Below are 22,447 nucleotides of genomic sequence, written 5' to 3' on the forward strand. Positions count from 1 at the left end.
TATATTCAAATTTATAAGATTTATTTGATTTTAACTTTAAACAGTTAGGCCTATATCAACTTATATCAAATATCAAAAGCACATTTCAGAGATACTGAACAAGCAATAAAACGTCAAAGACATCAGACTAATGCACGTTTACATAAAAATATATAAATAATCAAAAGCACAGAGCACACAGACACAAGAAAGTAAATATGAGAATTGTCTCTGCCGTGGGATTAAAAAAAAAGTAATTCTGACTTTTTAACCTCTCAATTGTTTTGCTTTCCTTGCAATTCTGAGTGGAAAAGTCCCAATTGTTAGATATAAATTCACAATCGTGAGATTAAAAACTCAAAATGACCTTTTTAACAAAATATATTCCATGGTCTGGAGGGAAAAAAAATAAAATTGCACGGGGAAAAAAGTCAGAATTGCAAGATATAAAGTTTGACTTTTTTTGACTCTTAAAATTCTGACTTTTTCTCAGAATTGCAAAGAAAAAATGTCATAAGATAATCAGTCACGATTACTTGTTTTTCTTCTTTTTACCCCATTTCAGAAACAGGTTTCCACATTAAGCAAATGACAATATTTAAAAAAAAACAATTTTTTTTTTTTTGCTCATTTTCCAGTAAAATTATTTAAACATTAAACTATATTTTTAAGATGAAGAAATGCTATAAAAAGATATCGTGAAACAATACTTGTTTTCAGAGAAAGTACTGTATCTTGAATTAAGTTTATTTTTATTTTCTCATGGGCAAATCATTTTTTTTTTCTGTTTTGAGCATAAACCTCATGAAATGAATGCTAAAACAAATGCCGGTGGCGTAAGGATGCTTTCACTGGAAAACGAGACAAAAAAATACCGATTAAGGGTATTTTTCGCAGTGAACTGGACTGGACCTTCACCCTGTCAGACCAAATAACACGCAAACACAACAACTTCACCAGTTTCGCCAAGTATTCTCAGCCTGTGAGCCAACAGCCTGTTCTTCAAAGACGCCACCTTTGGCTCGGCATTCATATTCAACACCACTGGAAGCTGTGGGAACTGAATTTCCCCATTCGCCCGCGTCTCTTCAGAGCACTCATTAGCATGAGTGACCAGCAAGCAAATTGCCAAGTCACCGCTCTGAATGCAGATTGCTGAAGGTAAGCTAGTACACTGATAGTCTCCCATTAGGAAAGCCGGTCTGAAACAATGCACCACAGGACATTGGGTTCGTGGTATGGAAATGCTCTCCTTCATTTGGGCGATGAAGAAAAAAAAACTTCATCAGTGTGGCTAATGGAGGCAATGTGATCCGGAGGCAGCGTGGCCAGGCGCCTTCCTCAAGTACTGTCTCCAAAGTGTCGGGGAAAAGTGAGGATTGGGTGGGACACAAGAGTGTCCATAGATGCGACGTTATTAATGCATGCATTAGCTCAAATGATTACCACACTCGCCACCGGTCATGACTGCAGAGCGAGACTGTGCTTTGCATGTTCAATTAGGCTGATTCAGATTTCTTTATTGCACTTTACAAAGTGAATTCAAGAATATTAGGGTTGCTTGCTAAGGCGTTTTACTCATCTTCTTTGGCACAATAACTACAGACATGGTGTGGCTTGCTAAAATAGTTATTACTTTTGTCAGACAGACAACAAAAACAGCAAAGAAAACATGGTTCACACACATATTTTGGCATCAGAGCATCATAGAGACTTAAGGATGTGTTCTTTTCACTCTAACAAAATAATAAACAATGCTAGCAATGACCTAGAAGAACCACTCATAAAACTTTACGAACTGCAACATCATGACACAATAGAAAACACTCAAATCAACCTTAAAAGAGCTACAGCATGCAACCTTCAACCTTTCCATCCAATTTAACCATAAAAATAATTTCATGTACTTACGTATTTAGTGATGTTAAATAATATTTCTGACTTAAATAAAACCAATTCATTTAGGTTTTATATATGTTTTTTAGGTTATATTTAAATTAGGTTTTTGTTATGGTGTTTGTTTTTTTTTGTTTTTTTGTTTTTTACAGTACAACATCATACTCGCATATTCTTCAGAAAATGTCAAAATATTGTTAACTTAGAAATTAGGTAAATACCAAACCCCAATAAAATTAGACTAAGTTGTGGACTTAGTTACAGCATATAGCATATTTAATGTTTAATGTATGCAGACATGTTCAGGGAAAGTGGCTATTGCCATTTGAACTCTTTTATAGCGGATATGAACAAAATGACTTGAGCAAAGATTAGTTAAATTAGCTGAACGATATTGAAAGATCAAGCCAGTAAAATGATTTGATCTTTCCATCACTACACAAATAAACCTGAACCACGAAAACCCCCAAAAATCAGAAACTCGTCTTGTTCATTTTTAATGTTCTGTTATAGACATTAAGTCTTTCTCAAAAACACATTAAAAATGCTACAGTTTTAACATTCATGCTATGAAACCAGTCTTAAGCAAACATGCTGAAAACTAGAAATCCACTGTAAAGTTTCAGATGACAACAAAAATCATTCATACGGTCCAAACATAAAAGGATTAATACAAATGTTACAAATGTTAGTGGACTGACATAATAAAAAGAAGAACATGTAAGCCGTCCAGTGTACTTATTATAACTGGCAAATCAATACGCCACCCATTAAGATAAGTAGAGACTTATACTTCTATTGCATCTTCCACACACTAGCTGGCACATTTATAAATGCATATATTTACTTTAATAGAACAACCATTGTGTACACCTGCTGGCTTCAATCCAGTCAGATTCCCAAAAGGCAAGCAGTCTACCGTTTAATTTGAATGATTTGATGTTATAATCTACTGCTAGTGTTACATGGAATGTGCTAGATGAATGCAAAATGAGAGGACTGTATTCATGTTACCTTTAAATACTGTAGAAAATAACAAGCAAAACCAGGCGCTTTTCAAATTTTCCTTTCTCAGAAAACAGTCCAAAAATATTGATGACTAATTTTGTTTGCAACCCTGTACTGACATTTGCCCAATAAACACTGTCTAGAATGAGGATGTCCCTCTAATGGAATCTGTTACCAACTAGCATTAGCAAATAGCATGGTTTGGTCTTCGTAACACTGGTTAAATTTACAGCAAAGACCCAAATGCAGTGTGAATATTATTCAAAAGGTACTAAACGCAAAAGAAAACTATCTAGAAAGCATACTATCCACCCTATCTGCCCTAAATAGTATAGAACATTACTAATATCACATCGAATTTAGGATGGATAGTATGCACATTGGGACGCAAGCCTTGTCCAAATACCCACACTTGCGGTCTTTGCACTTGACCACTTGACTACTTATGTGACGTATTTCCTGTATTTGGCCCAAGTGTTCAAGTGAGCATGAAGACCACAAGTGTGTGTCGAACTTTTCATTACCTGATGGGACACACTTAGTGTTGTAAAAATGCAAGTGTTTACATAGCTTTATTTTAATTTGAAATACTTTGCATTTTAAAATCAACTTCTAAATGTCTGTTCAGTAGTCCCTATAACATGACAATTTTAATGTGTGGTGCTTCTAATTAAGTGATAAAAAGCAGTTGCAAATGTTGTACAAAATAAATATCACCACTACTCATCTTTGTACCAATAAAACGTAAAAACAGTGTTTTTCTTCCAAATTATATGTAATATCTAATTATATTCATATTTAACTTGCATTGGAAAGGTTTCCGTGACCTCTCGCGAGATCTCGGCATAAAGTCTCACGATTTATTTCCAGAACATGATGCATGATGGGATACACTAAGCCTCGAATAGTGCTCCGGAGCGGTATTCGAGATAGTGTGTGTTAAGGGCACTGCACTTTGCCGTTTTTAAGACCTGGGACAGTCTTGCGCACTTACTTCATGACTCACCAAAAGAAGCTTTTTACAGGCGGACACAGGAAATGAGATCACGAATTTCAGAATAAAAGTCTCTCAAAAACATGCCTTTATACAGAATAGCACACTACCATAGGCTTACAACTCATATTTTTTTTCTGAATTAATATGATGCAAACAATAAGAGTGGTATATCAAATGCATCCCATGTCAAAAGAATGATGATTTGATGCATGCAACCACAACATCCTTTTTCAACAAATGTGTATTTTTAAAAAAATGACTTTTAGTATGGAAGTTCAAGGTTTTTTAACCTTGTTAGCTTGTTTTCTGATAGAAAAATCAGAGATTTTAGTGAAGAAATGAGCTGGAAATTCTACAGTTTTGAGGGTCTTGACATGATTTAAGGCCATAAGGTCATGATAGTGTCTGTGAAGCCTTGCATCAGCAAAATAACCACTGGCTATACCATACTGCCATCCTCCAGAGATTCACAGTCTTCCTCACAACCTCATTTGTACTATCAGTATGTCATTATATGATTTCCCACTGTGCAAAGATAAAAAATAAGTGGAACGGAACAAGAGTGCAAATAACTCATTTCTAATGCAACACTGCAAACTGTTTTTTCAAATGTGATCAGTTTGTAACAGAGAGCAGTGAATGCAAACTGCACACATGTTGCGTTCACTAGTCATCTGAAGTGCTTGTTTATGAATGCTTCAACACTTCATCATTTATGATATAATTATTAACATGTGAGACATGCTTTTATGAAAGCAACTTGAATCAAATTTAAAAATTTTCTGTCGTGTTTGTTGCATAAATTAAATTAATCAAATCTCACTTTCTAGAAATGAAACAAGATTTTCCAGGCACATTGTTATTTTAATAGTTATGAGCCAATTGCTCCTAGTTGTCCTCAAAGCAGTGTTAATGTGCATCTGTGGCATGCTGTTGATTATCAAAAGAAAATATTTTGGACTTGCATAGATAAAAACACACTAAATTGGTCTTTTGTAATAATGCATTACAGTGGAAAATATAGCAAAACAACTTAAATATGCATGTTTAATTAGAGAGCAGTGCCAGAGAATAGAGCAGATAACCTTTTCTTTGCAAACTTATAACCAATAAATCCTGAAATTTCTGCTTGTAGTATTGTAATTTCAATTTAGACTTTGTAACCCAGTTAAAAAAAAATATATATATATAGATATTTTTTTTCCCCTTTTTTTTGCACTTACAAAAATTATTTTCTAAATCTATATGTTTGCCTCTGCTTTTTTTCTTTTTAGATTTGTGCTAGAAAAAGAAACAACACATAATAAAAATCTGTCAAAGCTAAAGTTTGGACAATTTTTTTTGTTTTACATTTTTTGTCTCATCATTTTTAAAACTGTAAATCTTAAAAACTGGCAGTAGTTTTAATATTTTAAATCAGTTTGGTAGACATAAAATGCAGCATTTATCTCCTCTATAAATCTTTGTTTGTTTGTGCAGTATAAAAAATTTTTTTCAATAAATAAATAAATATTCTAAGTATGTGACTAGTCATATTATTATTTTTTCAATAATATTGTGGTAATCAACAGCATGCCACCATGCTGTTTAATACTGTTTCCATTCAGGTTCCAGTTGTTTTCGTCTTATTTATTCTAACCTAGCAAGAGTAAAACAGCCATGCTGTTACAGCAGGGTGCTTGATGTGAAAATATCAAACTCTCCGTTCCGCCTAGTGTTCCCGTTCAAAAGAAAATGTAGCGATCATTTGTCAGCGTTTCCCGCTCGTGGCCATGAGGCCGATCGGCATTGCTCCAGGTGTGCACAGAGAGTGGTTATTCACACGGGCATCCTCCAGGCTGTCTGACAGCAGTGATGGAGGGCCACAGATTTAGTCTTAGCCAAATAGGGCTTTAGTGAATTCCCACTGTTCTCCTCTCAAAGCCCTGAGCCCTGCTCCGGTGATTAGTCCACTTCCTTCAGAGCGGGACAGTGTGACAGGGACGAGTCCATCATGGATTGACCCTGGTTCAGCTGATGTCAACACTCAGCCCAATGGAGCTGTTGAGTGTTGCAGCGCTGCCAAAGGTGTCGCAGGTATTCATGGTGATGTCTGGAATAGAATACTGCCTTTTTTTAGATGAAACAGTTGGGTACAACGGGGCTATAGGCTGACATCAAAGACGTAGATCACCCAAAAATGAAAATGGTGTCACCATTTACTCACCCTCAAGTTGTTTTAAACCCGTATGAGTTTTTTTTTTCTTCTTCCGTCTATTGTGTATGATTGCAGAAAAGATATATGTTTTTATTAAATGTTAATGGAACAACAAATTTTGTGAGAGAATAAATCATAAAAGTGGTTTGTTGATACAAATACATTCGCTAAAGTCATATATTTTGCATAATATTTAAGTTCAAAACAATCACTTCAGATTTTGTATCATTTTCTGGTTAGTTTGATAAATAATAATAATAATAATAATAATAATAATAATAATAAAATACTGTCATAAAAAAAATTTTTTTTTAAAAATACAGATTTTTTTTATCTTTAGAGTGGAAATATGAAATATTATACTTTATTTAATTAGATAATTCTTATGTTAAATATGATGGTTTCATTATAAATATGGTGATTATCTATTTTTACTATAAAAATCCACCTACATCAACTAAAAACTTTCAGTTGTTGCCCTAAAAAATGTAGTATGATCAAATTGGCTGTAAAAGTTATTCCACTTAAATTATATTAAACTGACTTTTTTAAAATAAAAAATACTGTATAACTTAACTTTAAAAAAAAGATAAAAATTATTAATTTCATATATATATATATATATATATATATGCTGACGTAATATATTGTGCATATCCTTTTTACAGCAACATAATTTATATAAACCACTGAATTTAACCATGTCATGCCAAGAAAAAAGTATTTTTTAGTTATTGAAAAACTGAACCAAGCTTGATCATCTTTAAAGACCTTTGTCTAAAATATATATGATACATTTGAACAATTCTCTCTTGCTATATCTAAAATCTATAACATTAAAAAAACAAAATTGCCATGTGCAAAGTGAAACATGAATGTTTAGGAAAGTGCTGCTGTAAGATGTTTTTTCCCATAGTGGTTTAGAGAAGAATCAAATGCGTGCTTAGCTCATTGCACCTTATGCATTATGCAGTGATGAACACTTCAAATGTACAAGCTTCATTGCTGTCACATGACCTCACTATGTGCACATTACATTTTGAGTGGCATCATGTTATCATTTCATTTTCCATTCCAGTTCTGTGTCTTAAATCTTGAAAGTTTTATTAAATGATGAATCAAAATGATTCTGTCAGTGCTGCTTATTGATGCCTGTTTGCAGAGAAACTATAACTGATCCATCATTAGTTTTATATTGAAAAATGAACAGACAGTGGTCTACAAGGCTGAATGAATTGGTTCTTATTTGAAGCTTAGATGTGAATATTATAAAGTATGCCCATAAATTAAGTATCCAATATGCACTATGTCAAACCAGGACACTTCTGGGAGATGTGCCAGAATGACATGGTCGTAATATACTCAGGGTATTGAGGAGATAAGGAACTGCTTGTCCATTATTAAAATTAAGAGCCCCAGCTTAACCTAACGCATTTATTATACTTGACTTTTTGTAGTAGCTATTAAACACGACTTTGTATGTTGTCTTGTTGCATCCATAGTAAAGTGAGTTATGTGAAATCTCTGGATTTTTGCATTTTTCTGATGAAAACAAGAGTCTTACAGATACAGAAAAATGATTGAATATTGGTGTCTTTTTTAAACTATTTTTAATGCTTAGACAAAAAAAATCTAAAATTGATTGTTTTAAAGTTTTAAGTCAATAAGATCGTTTTAAATGTTTTTGAAAGAAGTCTCTTCTGCTCACAAAGGCTGCATTTACTTGATCAAAATTTCAGTAAAAACAGTCAAAATGTGAAATATTATTACAATTTAAAATAACTGTTTTCTATTTTAATATATTGTAAAATTTAATTTATTCCTGTGATCAAAGCTGAATTTTCAGCATCATTCCTCCAGTCTTCAGTGTCACATGATCTTCAGAAATCATTCTAATATGCTGATTTGCTGCTGAAGAAACATTTCTGATTATCATCGATGTTGAAAACAGTTGTGCTGATTAATATTTTTGTGGAACCCGTGAAGCATTTTATTTTTCAGGATTCTTGGATGCTCAAAAGAACAACATTTATTTGACACCGATAGCTTTTGTAAAATTATAAATGCCTTTACTGTCACTTTTGATCAATTGAATGTATGCTAGCTTAATAAAATGCAATAACTTGTGGGAAGCCATGGGTTTTATTTTTTCCGACTTTACTCCTAACTAAGCAGGACTGCGTTTCCCAAAAGAATCATAAACCTAAGTTGCTTTTGGGAGATGCAGCCCAGGTGATTAAGATAATTGTTGATTAACAGTCACATACTGAATAGTTCAACAAGTTTCTGGTGCTTCTGCTCAAACTGGATCTGAATATCCTTCAATTTAACGGTGGTAAAAAAAACCCTGTATTGCATGACCTCCTGTGGCGTATTGCTTCAGCATGCCTCTCTACATCAAGCTGCATGATTAAAATGAACCATTCATATCTGTAGCACAAACAGTGCAGGATGAATTGGTCCCAAAAATGTAATACTCGGCGTTGGAGGTTTGTTCAAATCACTAACCCTCAGTTTGAGCAATAGTAGGAGCGATGCTTGACTTAGCAAACACTACTAATTAAAAATAGAAGTCAGCTGAAATGGAGTGTTTAATTATATACCACTGCTTCTCCGGTTGGTTTTGTGATTCTCTCTGCTCGGATGTCTTCACTCAAGCAGAATTCTTCAATAACCAGATACTTTCAGAGCTGTCTCGAAATCTGTCATCAGTCTCGACTTTGAAAACTGACGGCTGTATTCTGCAGTCAAGGCAGCCGAGAGATTTATGACAGACACCTGTCCTTCACTATTAACTATTATTATTATTATTATTATTACACTATTAACGGATTTAAATGAGATCACACATTTCTTAGTGGTAAGATTGTGATATAACAGACACAAAAGAAGCCTCTAATGCTCATAAAGGCTGCATTTATTTAATCAAAATTACAGTAAAAGCTGTAAAAATGTGAAATATTATTACAATTTAAATGAACTGTTTTCTATGTGAATATACTGTAAAATGTAATTTATTTCTATAATACAAAGCTGAATATTCAGCATCATTACTCCAGTCGTCAGTGTCACATGATCTTCAGAAATCATTCTAATATGCTGATTTGCTGCTCAAGAAACATTTCTGATTATTATCCATGTTAAAAACAGTTGTGCTGCCCAATATTTTTGTGGAAACTGTGATAAATATTTTCAAGATTATTTGATGAATGGAAAGTTCAAAAACAGCATTTATTTAAAATATAAATCATTTGAAGCATTATAAATGTATTTCCTGATAATGTTGATCAATTGAATGCATCCTTGCTGAATTAAAATATGAATTGTATTTTTTAAAAAAAATTTAATGTATCGGTAGGATAAGCCATGGTCAGAACGGTTGGGATGAAGATATGCACATCTCACATCTGCTGAATTTTGCATTGCGTTGCTTGGCAGCCCTAAATAGCCTACAGTTCAGCTAATGATGTATTTTATTTCTCAGAGGAATTGTTTATGATTAACAAAAGCATTTGTTGAACATTGATGTCTTTTATCACACTGCTGTGCTGCCACTGTTTGAACACATGAGCCACTTGAGGCTGCGTGTTACACACTATTTTATGTCGTGCCTAACACCTCTTAACCGTGATGAAAACATTTAGATTTTATTTAAATAATCTACCGCTTTTGTCTTGTTCTGGCATGTTATAAATTCAAAAGCGGCTCTTAGAGCACAGAACCAGGCTTTAATAACACCCTGTACCTTAATCATTCTTAATGGGCAAAATGAAAACAATAACCGCTTCCATCGGAACAATAATTCCAATGACGCGCTCCATCTATGGCAGGAAAAACCCTTTTGATTGTCTGTGTAAGACATGTTGGGTTTCATGGGCCAATGCACTCTGATTAAAACATCTGTGCCACGATTGCCAGAGCAATTTCACTGTGAAATCCCAGCAGAACATCAGTATTCGTCTTCAGTTATTGTGCTTGCTGTAATTGCACATATTTCCATCTTTGATCACTTGCTTTCTAATGGGAAATGTGCAGCGGGGGCCAATAATCTCTGGAAGGAGCGAAGACAAGCAGCTGCTACAATATCAAGACGGTACGAGAATGAAATGCATCTTTCAAAGAACACTATCAATGACTTTTCTGAATAGATTGGTTCACAGTCATATAGAGATCAGTTAGTTCAAATTTATTGAATTTCTGGCTTTATTACCATTCATCTCAAATCTTGAATGGGAAAGAAAATCAGTCAACACAAATTTGATCGAATCTATGTTTCTTATGATCTTAAACTCTGGCCATAGTTCTAAAAATTTTGTTTAGGAGACCTATAATGGTGCCTACATATGACTGATTGATTGATTGATTGATTGATTGATTGATTGATAGATAATGATGCCTAAATATGGCATTTGCCTTTTTAACCCTTTAACTGTCACCGGTCCCCTTTGCGGGACGTCTAAGTTTACTTCCCTATATTACGATTAAATCCTAATCTAATCATGACAAACTATATATTGTTGAAAAGGTCTAAGACTCCTAAATAATTTTTACCAAAAACATTGGTAAAATATCTATGTAGGAAAAGTAATAGATTCATTTTTGACAAGAGTGCACCTCAAAAATCTACATCATAACAGGAGTTCTGACCTTGGTCAAAAAAAGTCTTCTTTGTTGCCTTTTTCTCGATCACACTTTAGAAATCATCAGAAATTATATATCAATTGAAAACTTTAAATCTCGAAATTAATCCTTTGAAACCCATTTTAAAATCAAACACTGCATTACCATGAAAATGGTACATCGATATCATGTTACAAAATGTTTTCGTTCATGAATTATAAAAATGTAAGTTTGGATCGTGCACTTTCACGTCTATGTTCAAAAATGTGAGTGACAGTTAAAGGGTTAAATTCATTTTTAGTAATAATAATTCATTTTTAATTATGTATTTCTTGCACAAATTTATATATTTTTCATGTTTTATTGACTGCCTTTTGTTTTTCTCTAAATTAACATATGCAGACATTTATTTATTTATTTACTTACTTTTACTTACTTACTTTCTTATAATTAATGGCACCTATGTCTGAATTCAGTACCTGAATATGATTTTATTTTTAATGTTTTTTCTTCAGTAAGTGTATAGAATTGTATTTATTTATTTATTTCCGAAATATGAATTTATTTTAAATGATTAATATTTTTTGTATTTTTGCCAAGAAATCAATACAAGGTGTTCAAACTCAACTCACCAAATAATAAAGCCAAGTGTGCTTTGTGTAGTGTGCTTAAAAGATCTGACTTGAGGTAACAGAGACGTCGTTAATGCTAATTATGAACCACATTCAGGCCACATGTGAACAATGCTGGTACGTACTTCATTAATCAACTTATACAAACTGTCTTTTTTACGATCTATGTGCAGCTTTACATGACGGACCCTCGCGGCCCTCTTTATTTTGTCCCCCTGCAGAGGTGAGTTGAGTTCTCGATTGTTTCCTCCTTTATCATCCTCTCCCAGATAAAAGAGGAGGCGATGTCACACCTCCCAGAGCTTTCATCACTTTCTTGCCAGCTAATAATGACTGCGGTGCCACCTCAGAGGTCGTTTGAGTTTGTTTCCCGTCATTAGCCAGAGGACTGGCATCTCCTCCATACATTAACGTGTCCCAGATTCTCCATGTGTCGGCTTCAGCGCTGAAGTGAGTCTAAGAAATTGAGTCTGAGATTGCAACAACACATTAAATCAGCAGGTGCCAGAGGAAGATGAAGACAGGTTGGGTGAGAAGTTAGCTTGTGGAAAGACAAGCACACCTGCTGACCAGTAAAGCTGCTTTAAACCAAAGCTATTGGTCTTATATTGATTGTTTGATTGGGACTAAAATGGATTTGTGGAGTACTACACTTTAAAAACAGACATATAAAACACCATGTATAGTTGTGAACCCATTGACACGGTTAAATAGACCATATTTCAATGTGTGATTCTGCTTGGGCACTTGATAGGGTGCTGTGGGTGTTTGCTAAGGCATTGCTAGGCAGTATTGGTAGTTTAGGGTTGTTGCTAGGGAGTTACTAGGCAATTGCTGGATAGATGGACAAATATACACAAAGACAGTAGGGCTGATTGATTGATTGATTGATTGATTGATTGATTGATTGATTGATTGATTGATTGATTGATTGATTGATTGATTGATTGAGTGATTGATTGATTGATTGATTGAGTGATATGAATTGTTTTTTGTTATTAGCACAATTCATTTCAAAACTTGAATTGGTAAACAAAAAGTTTGAACAAATTTGATTTATGTTTCTCATTATCTTAAAAAAATAGTTTTTAAAATTTTTAAATGGGCTTTTTAAGACACTACATAACGATGCTTATAATGTTGTTTTATTTTTTATTATTTAGTTCTATAAATGTATTTATTTATGGTGTCTAAATATTAATTAGTTTTTACTTTATACATTCATATTTTAATTTTTTAGAATTTTTTTCCTTTCATTTTTTATTTTATTTATGTGATTGTCTGTCTGTCTGTGTGTGTGTGTGTGTGTGTGTGTGTGTGTGCGCGTGTGTGTGTGGTGCCTATATATGAATTATTATTTTTAATTATTTATACATTTATATTATGTATTGATTTATTTATTTTTCTTGTTGCCATATTTATTTATTTATTTATTTATTTACCATAAATATGATGTTTTTATTATTTATACAGTGCCTTTATATTTAAAAAAATTTTTATTTTTCTTGTCATTTTGTTTTATTTATTGTGTCTAAATAAGAATTAGTTTTTTAATAATCTGTAAATTTAAATTACTCATTTATTTCTTTTTCTTTTTCCCAAGAAGCCAGAAAGACTCATTCGTGTTATTTTTCGCGACTTATGTTAATTCTTAAATCAAGTCAAGGCTTTTGCAACCAGAAAAATTACTAATGTAGTTTATGCTTTTTTTCCACTGTCTCTCTGTGCCTTTAAAGTCTTCAGAGAACAGCAGCAAATATTAGGCGTCACAGGGATCGTAATGTGATGGTAAATTTGCTGTAGTATGCATTGCAGTATGTTTTTAACATAACATTTTCTAGGTCATTCAATTCATGTCTCATTATAGGAAATAAATCAATAACCACATTTACATAGTTTTCTTCAAAGATGTCCTCTGTCTTATTTTTAGCAAAAGCCGTTGAATTTGAATATTATGCAAATCGGAAAACCCTCCTACCCAGATGATTTTCTTGAAGAACCGACTGTCTGTAAGACAAAGTTACTGTGATTCTTGTTTTGTATTCCTTAAACTGTTCCCCCAAAATTAATACGGTATTCCGGCAGCATTACAACAACTCACATTATTCTCCCAAAGGAGCTTCGTGTCAAACATTTCTTCCCTTCCCAGAATTCCCCTTGTGTGTGTCCTCAAAAGTGGCGGCAACATTCTGTAGGCAGCTTGTTTTTCTCCTTGCGGTGCCCTAATGTCATGTAACTCACTGAGGCTTGACTGTCAGGGTCGGAGTGGGAGCGGGCGGCTGTGAAACTAGGCCGCCTGCCAGCCGTCTTTAACATGCGCTTCCGGCAGCATTGCTTTCTAATGCGCCCAACAGAACCTGGAAAGATCGGCGTGTTTGCAAGGCACTTTTCTTATAGAACGGCTGTTATTTTTGAAGACATCTCGCATCGGCTAGTGCAGTTCTGGCTGATAATTATGTTGATTACGGCTGACTTGGCAGTAAACAAAGTTGTTGAGTTTCGCTCTATTAAAAATTTAAAGATGTGCTGCCTAAAAAGTGGGGTCAAAAGATTGTGTTTACTTGAATCCAATTTGATTTGTAATCAGCCAAGGCTGGGTTTAATCATTTGCGTGTTTGGTGAGAGGCTGACGTCAAAAAACCTCCTTTTTTGCAGTTTGGATGATATTATAAGATGTCTAACAAATGATGTGAGATCAAAATAGTTCCAAAACTAAATGGTAGACAGCAACATTGTGCTCTATTTTAAGATGCAACCTTCTAGCTAGATTTGATGGCAAGATTGCATGTGTCAAAAGAGATATTGTCAAAAACATCAATCATTGGCAATATTAAGAGGATTAGACATTTCCAATTAATGTAGGTCTGTTACAATCTTATTTTTATTAGGTCTATTATTATTATTATTATTATGAAGTTACTTTTATTATTAAATTAAAATTACAATTAATTTGCCGTGCAATATTACCGCATAACTGACATCTCATTATTTCAATAAAAAAAAAAAAATCAGTTAATGTTATTTTTTGGATTTATTGTTATTATTATTATTTCTTTTTTTTTTATATATAATAATTTTTTTAATGGCTGTTTACATGTAGTTCATTACATAGGTGGGAACACCAAAAAAATCGACAATTGATTACACTAGTCTAAGCTAGGATACTCTAAATACACAACTACGTATTGTGAAAAATAGTCAAATTTATCTTAAATTTATAATCATACTCAACTTTCAACTTTTGCTCTCGTGTCCGACATTTCGCAAAGTGTTACGCTATGCGTTATGGAGTTGCATGTTCTGAGAAAGACACATGTAATCTTGTAAAAAAAAAAATATATATTAATAATAACAATAAATCCAAAAAATAACATTAACTGAAATACATTTTTTTAATTGAAATAATGAGATGTCAGTTATGCGGTAATATTGCACGGAAAATTTATTGTAATTTTAATTTAATAATAAAAGTAACTTCATAATATTAATAATAATAACAGACCTAATAAAAATAAGATTGTAACAGAACTACATTAATTGGAAATGTCTAATCCTCTTAATATTGCCAATAATTGATGTTTTTGACAATATCTCTGGCTATCGTAGATAACCCAGCAAGGGGAGTTGTAATGTGTATCACACATAAAGCCTTGTACCGAACGGTTCAATACGAATACGTATATTGTTACAACCATATATATATATATATATATATATATATATATATATTACTATATATGACAAAGCTACAAAGATACTAAAATTGCTGAAGTCCTGGTCTGCTTACCCAAAGCTGAAAATATTTCATGATTTGACAGTCTGTTTTTCCCAATATCGCTGAGATCTGTCATGAATATTAATATGCACCCTCAACCATCAACCCGTCTGTTTGCTTTACATGTCTAATGAGTAAGTTCAGTGAAACCTCATTGAGAGCGTGAACAGGAAGAATGTGCAAAATGACAGCGTGAACCAAATATCAAGAGTTTCACGGCCTTCATATCATATTCAAACAACTTGATCGAGCCAGGAATCATATCAAAACAACAACATCAGATTCTGGAGCAAGCATGTTGAGAATACATGAACGGTTGAAGAAAAATGTTATAAAAACAACTTATCCTGTCTGCACAATGATTTTTGTGAATAACAGATTTATACTTATTCTTATTGTGACATCTTTGTTTATCATGATGTAATCTAAAATAACTTTTAAAGCCTGTTTCACACCAGATGCACAAGAAAATAATCTGATTTTTGCTATATTAAATTCAGATTACTATAGTTTACTAAAACTATAACTGTTTTGAAAAATGTTCATTAAATGAAATAAAATACATTTTAATTTAAATAAAGCTACTAAAACTAACATGAAATAATAGTGAATAAAAATATATATATATAAACATAAAAAAACAGCAAGAATTAATATGAAAATGAAGCAGGTATACATATATATATATATATTACTAAATATGACAAAGCTACAAAGTTACTAAAATTGTAACTAAAAATTTAAATGAAAATGGACAATTTAAAAATAAAAACTGCTTCAAAATATTAATAAAAACTACATTAGTATCTCAATGACAGTAAAATAATACTGATACGTTTTGAAACAGCTTTGACTGTTCAAAAAGTGAAAAAGTGTCTAACTAGTTGTTATTGTTGCTGATTTATTTTTCCCCTAACACTTTGCTAAAATTATTTTACAGTGGAGTCCATTTGTGAAAGAACTTGTTTTGTCTTTTTTCACAGAAGTAAATCTGTACAAAGAGTCACATAATGAATCAAACTCATCTATTTACATTTGATTAATCACCTTTCCTGCGTAATCCTTAATCTGCATTTTACTTTATTATTTATTTATTTGTTAGCTCTGTAGTAATCCACTATTGATCCAATATTTCTTTATTATGCATTTACCATAATAATCTAATAAAGATATGTTATTTATTTACTTACAAAACTTTAACCTTATTTCCAGGTTTAAATATTGTTCTGAATCCCAGATTTTTTTTCAGTGTGGTGGTCTCTTGGACTCCACTGTAAATCCCTATTGAATTGAAATCAGCAATATCTTCAAACAGCTCTGAATTCAGACGGTATAGGTAATGTGCTCTGTCAAAACAAGCAATTTGGACACATCACAGCCTTAGGGTTTGACCCATAAAACCAAATCTGACCATGTTTGTTCTGAAGTCCTGGTCTGCTTACCCAAAGCTGAAAATATTTCATGATTTGACAGTCTGTTTTTCCCAATATCGCTGAGATCTGTCATGAATATTAATATGCACCCTCAACCATCAACCCGTCTGTTTGCTTTACATGTCTAATGAGTAAGTTCAGTGAAACCTCATTGAGAGCGTGAACAGGAAGAATGTGCAAAATTACAGCGTGAACCAAATATCAAGAGTTTCACGGCCTTCATATCATATTCAAACAACTTGATCGAGCCAGGAATCATATCAAAACAACAACATCAGATTCTGGAGCAAGCATGTTGAGAATACATGAACGGTTGAAGAAAAATAATCTGATTTTTGCTATATTAAATTCAGATTACTATAGTTTACTAAAACTATAACTGTTTTGAAAAATGTTCATTAAATGAAATAAAATACATTTTAATTTAAATAAAGCTACTAAAACTAACATGAAATAATAGTGAATAAAAATATATATATATAAACATAAAAAAACAGCAAGAATTAATATGAAAATGAAGCAGGTATACAAATAAAAACAAATTCAAACTGTACTATTTTATACCTTTTATAGCTATTAAGTACTATACATTAAGGATATTAAAATAACATTGACAACATTGCATATTTCCTTCAAAAATAGGCCAAAAATTATAAAATGATTATCGGGAGTGAGCTATTGAGAGCTATTACAATCTTGATATTAATTCAAATTAATTTACATGAGGAGAGGGATCATTTACATGTAAATGGTTATTAATCTTCATAAAACCCAAACCCCAAAGTGTAGCTATAAGCTGCTTAAATCATCTGGATTCATTCAATACAAAGTGCTTTTTGTGCCTATTATTGCTTGTGAAACTTGCATCAAGCCTGACTAACACAATTTTTAAACAATGAGTGAACAGTTAGATTGATTATTTTGCTTTTTACACATATGTATAACAAAAATGGTTAGTGCATTAGTGATTTAAGTCAGCATGCGTTTAGGATACTTTTACAATGATTTAATTTTTTTTTAACAGCTGACAGTGGACGTTGCCATTTGTTGTTACTGTATGGTTGAATCTACTTTTGTGTCGCATATAAGATAAAAACATTAGGAAAAGATGACTACATAGTTATTTGTGGATGAATTAGTCCTTGAAAGCACTACTTTTACAAGGTATATAAAAGCAGTGAATTTATTTTCTGTGTTCCTCTTTCCAGTGCCATATGATTCCACAGCAGGGCGGCAGTAAGAACTGTGTATTTCATAGGGAGTCTTGTTTTCTCTTACACATATCTTGAGTTAATTATTGTCTCAGCACCCCCATTTTCTCCACTGGGTCGTCCGCTGAGCTGCGCTGGGCCGTGTTACAGGCATTAGCACTTTAAAATGCCAGAGGTGCTGTGCCTGCCCATCAGGGTTCTGCAGGACAGTGAATCTCGGCACAGAACACAAAATAGTTGATGTTAATGTTTCTGAGATGAAAAAAAGATGCTTTGACTGTATTACGAACATGCGGATCAAATTGGCGTCAAATATCATCCCCAGATTTTTTAGTTTAGTTTGAAACTGTAAAGCAGAGCCATCCACACTTAAGGTTACGGACTCTGCTTTGCGCAACTGGTGAGGTGAACCAATAAGCATCACTTCAGTCTTGTCACTGTTTAGACATAGAACATTTTCAGACATCCATTTTTTAATCTCAGTAAAACATTGAGAAAGAAAGGACACAGGCATATTGACATTCTGAATGCATGTAGATCTGAGTGTCATCGATATAAAAGTGTAAGTTAAGACCAAGTGTTCTTCAAAGTTGGCCAAGTGGAAAAATGTAAATACTAAAAAGTAAAGGGCCCAAAACTGATCCCTGGGGGACACCAGCGTGCACCACACTGACCTCACACCTGCAATCACCCATCACAACAAACTGCTTGCGATCAGATAGGTAGGACTTAAACCACTTCGATGCAGAATCAGAAACTCCAAAGATCATCTCTAATCGGGTGAAAAACGATGGGTCGCTACTACACAGCTAAGAACATGTGATGCACACACTCCCATGAGTCTCTTCAAAATGTTGTTCAAGTTTCCTGCCACTGTTATGGATATTGCACCCATCGACTCATGGTTTGCTTGGTTGCTGTAACCCCTTTCTTAGGTCTACCGAAGCAAACGAATAACTGATCTGCCTTGCTCCACTGGGCAGCTCTGTGGTAAGCAGACTGAGCAGATTTAGTCTTTCCTGGCCTGATTACTGGAAGGGGGGAGGACAGAAGGCTTGCAGTACTATGGGCGAAGAGGTGGGCACCTTAGGGACATACCCGGGTCTCGGGTAAAGAAATGCCCTAACCATGCCTGGGGCGAACTCCAGGCACAACACTGCGAGTGCCTGAAGGTCCCCTATCCTCTTCAGTGAGGAGGAAGACTGTCTTTAGCGTGAGGAGCTTGTCAGAGACATCTTCAATGGGTTCGAAAGGGGCATTGCACAAAGCCTCCAGAACAACCGCCAGGTCCCACGAGGGCACCTTGGTGCGCTGTACTGGCCTCAGCCTCCGGGTGCCACGGAGGAAACGTAACTAACGGGTGCTTCCCCAATGATTGACCACCCAGAAGGGCGTGGTAAGCAGTTATGGCCGCCACATAAACCTTCAAAGTGGAGGGGGATAGCCCTGCGGAGAAACGCTCCTGCAAAAACTCCAGAACTGTACCGACTGGGCAGTTGACTGGGTTCTGCAGTCGCTGTCCGCACCAAGAGGTGAAAAGTTTCCACTTCAAGGTGTACAGTTTCCTCGTGGCGGGAGCTCTGGACTGGAATATGATCTCAACAACCTCAGTTGAGAGACCGGAAGCTATGAGTTGTGCCCCCTCAGGGGGCACGCCCACAGCTTCCATGACTCTGGGCGGGGGTGAAGGATGGTGCCCCATGCCGGGATTCTTTGTGCCATGTTTCAGTTAAACAGACAAGGTCCAGCTTTTGTTCTAAATAACAGCTTTGTTGTTGACAGAGCGTGCGTTAAAAAGTGCTGATTTCAGCAGACGTGAGGGAGCAGATGAATCCGGGGCAACCTCCACACTCTTTAGTGCTGATAAGTTATTAAAATGAACCGCTGTAGGTCTAAACGGCAGTCTTTGGGGTTTGCGCAGAAATGTCGGATAAGCGATAGGTTTAGAAGTTGAGCATAAAAAACTACGCCTTGACGAGCAATGTATGTAACGCATAGGTCGCAGTATTTTAACACGACTGCAGAGAGCACGTATGTCATTCTCCAAATCTAAGTTTCCCTTCAGGTTCAACAATTGGCGAGCAGTGTACCTGAGAGCCAATTCGGGGAGAGTCCACATCAACAGCAGACTCACAGCAGTGTAAGCGGTGTACGTCCTGGGCCAGACAACAGGAGAGTAAGGGGAAGCCTAATGGTTAGAGAGTCGGACTCATAACCCAAAGGTTGCGAGTTCGAGTGTCAGGTCCGGCAGGAATTGTAGGTGGGGGGAGTGAATGTACAGTGCTCTCTCCCACCTTCAATACCACGACTGAGGTGGCCTTGAGCAAGGCACCGAACCCCCAACTGCTCCCCGGGCGCCGCAGCATAAATGGCTGCCCACTGCTCCGGGTGTGTGTTCACAGTGTGTGTGTGCTCACTGCTGTGTGTGTGCACTAAGGATGGGTTAAATGCAGAGCACTAATTCCTAGTATGGGTTACCATACTTGGCCACATGTTACGTCACTTTTTCACTTTAAATTTCAACAAACAGCACTCAAAGATAAAAGCAGTATTCCAGCATGTGAAGCATGATTCCACATCACGGTAGAATAAAAAGACATAGACAGTCTTCACTAGCTCATAAGCCACAGAAACAACTTAAAATAAACGTGAGAGGGGAGCGGCAGCCAAATGCGCCAGCATGCCCTTTCAACCAGAATTAGTCCAAAACTAAAGTGTGGGTGGATTTTGATGTGAGAGAACATGTGAGGGGATGGACTTTTTCAATGTAGGAAGCGTTATTACTGTATGGATTATGGACTCATATTTTGGCCAGAAGCAACGGTTTGAAGTTAAAAACGTCTTAATGATGGATTTGTTTTGTACAAACACGCAGCTTTTGGCTTCACAAAACATTAATTGATGGACTGGAGTGGTGTGGATTACTTGTGGATTATTGTGATGTTTTTATCAGCTGTTTGGACTCTCATTCTGACGGCACCCATTCACTACAGAGGATCGATTGTTGAGCAAGTGATGGAATTCTAAATTTCTCCAAATCTGATGAAGAAACAAACTCATCTACAGCGTGGATGACCTGAGGGTGAATACACTTTCAGAAAAAGTTCATTTTTGGGTGTACTGTTCCTTTACAAGCTATCTCTTCTAGGGCACAGTTTAAGCTGAAAACAACTTGGATCTGAGATGAGCTTAGCACAAGATTATATGTAATGCGTTTTATGATGAAACAGTGTCATTTATCTCATCATGTTGTTCAATTCGGAAAGAGGGAAAGAGGGTTGTTTTCAGAACAAGCGTATTTACAATTTCTTTCAGTGCGGATCATAGAGGAATATTTGTTTACTCCATCAGATCTTTACTCTAGCCCACATATGAACTCCTGACCTGCTCTGGATTTCCCAAAGCTCAGCAGCCCTTCAGGCTAGAGGTAGATGCAAGAGGGGAGTAAAACATCATCAGCGGCAGGGCTGAAGTGGTAAATGAAGAATGCCGCCAGTGGGTGGTTTGATCACAAATATCTCCAACATGATGTCAGAAACTTTTCTGCGATCATTTATATAAAAGCGTGCGACTACTTTCCGCCCGCGCTTTCATAAAACGTATGATTTAGTTTATTGTTTACTGTTCACAACATAAGGAATGAGGGGCTGAACTTTTAACCTCAAAGCAAAATTCAGAAATATAGAATTGCACCGCTATAGTAACTGTGCTTCTGAACACTGTGGAGGCAGTTGTTAGCTTCCTTAGCACATATTTATCTCTTCCCACAATACAGACCAATAAAGAAAGTCTTATCATAGGCAGCAAGTGGCATATTTGCAGCTTAAGAGCTTTGGTAATTGTTAATTAGCCTGAATTAGCTGCAAATCACAAGGGAGCCCACACGTTGTCTCTGATTGTGTTTTAATTTTCATCACGGCCCACGTGCCACGATCATGATGGCTTCTGATGAACAGGTATGAGCTGCAGTTCAGTGCATCATATATGCAATTAGGCTCGGACTATGACAATTTAAAATCTTTAATATAATGTTTTAATTTAATTCACAAAGTTTAAACCGCTGTTAAACTGCTAAACATTAAACTGCTTTTACAGGCTATAGGCTACTATAAATGCATAACATATGCTGCTTGTCTTTATTATTCATCTCAAATGTTTATTATTAAAAAGCACTTTTTAATGAAAAACTCTCCAACATTGTTCTACGACAACTATGCATTTGCTAGGGCATTGTTTTGCCATTGCTAGGACATTCTGAATTTGTTTTGGCATGTTGCTATGAGGATGCTAGGGAAATATTAGGATGTTGTTGTTGTGGGGTGGTTACTAGGGTGTTGCTATGCAAATGCTAAGATGTTCTAAGTGTTAGGACACTGCATTTGCTAGGATGTTATTGGCTGTTGCTAGGGTGTTGCTATGCATTTGCCAGGGCATTCTAGGTGTTTTTTAGCATGTTGCTATGCTGTAGCTAGGGCAATCTTAGGATGCTGTGGTGGTGGTCAATAGAGAGTTGCTATGCAGTTACTAAGATGTTCTAAGTGTTAGGGCATTGCTTTGCAGTTGCTAGGATGTTACTGGTTGTTGTGAGAGTGTTGTTATGCAGTTGTTAGGGCATTCTGAGTTGGTTTTGGCATGCTGCTATGAGGTTTCTATGGAACTATTAGGATATTGTTGTTGTGGTGTGGTTGCTATTCAGTTG

The sequence above is a fragment of the Sinocyclocheilus grahami genome, unplaced genomic scaffold (genome assembly GCF_001515645.1).
Source record: "Sinocyclocheilus grahami isolate Dianchi unplaced genomic scaffold, SAMN03320097.WGS_v1.1 scaffold743.1, whole genome shotgun sequence".
Taxonomy (NCBI): domain Eukaryota; kingdom Metazoa; phylum Chordata; class Actinopteri; order Cypriniformes; family Cyprinidae; genus Sinocyclocheilus; species Sinocyclocheilus grahami.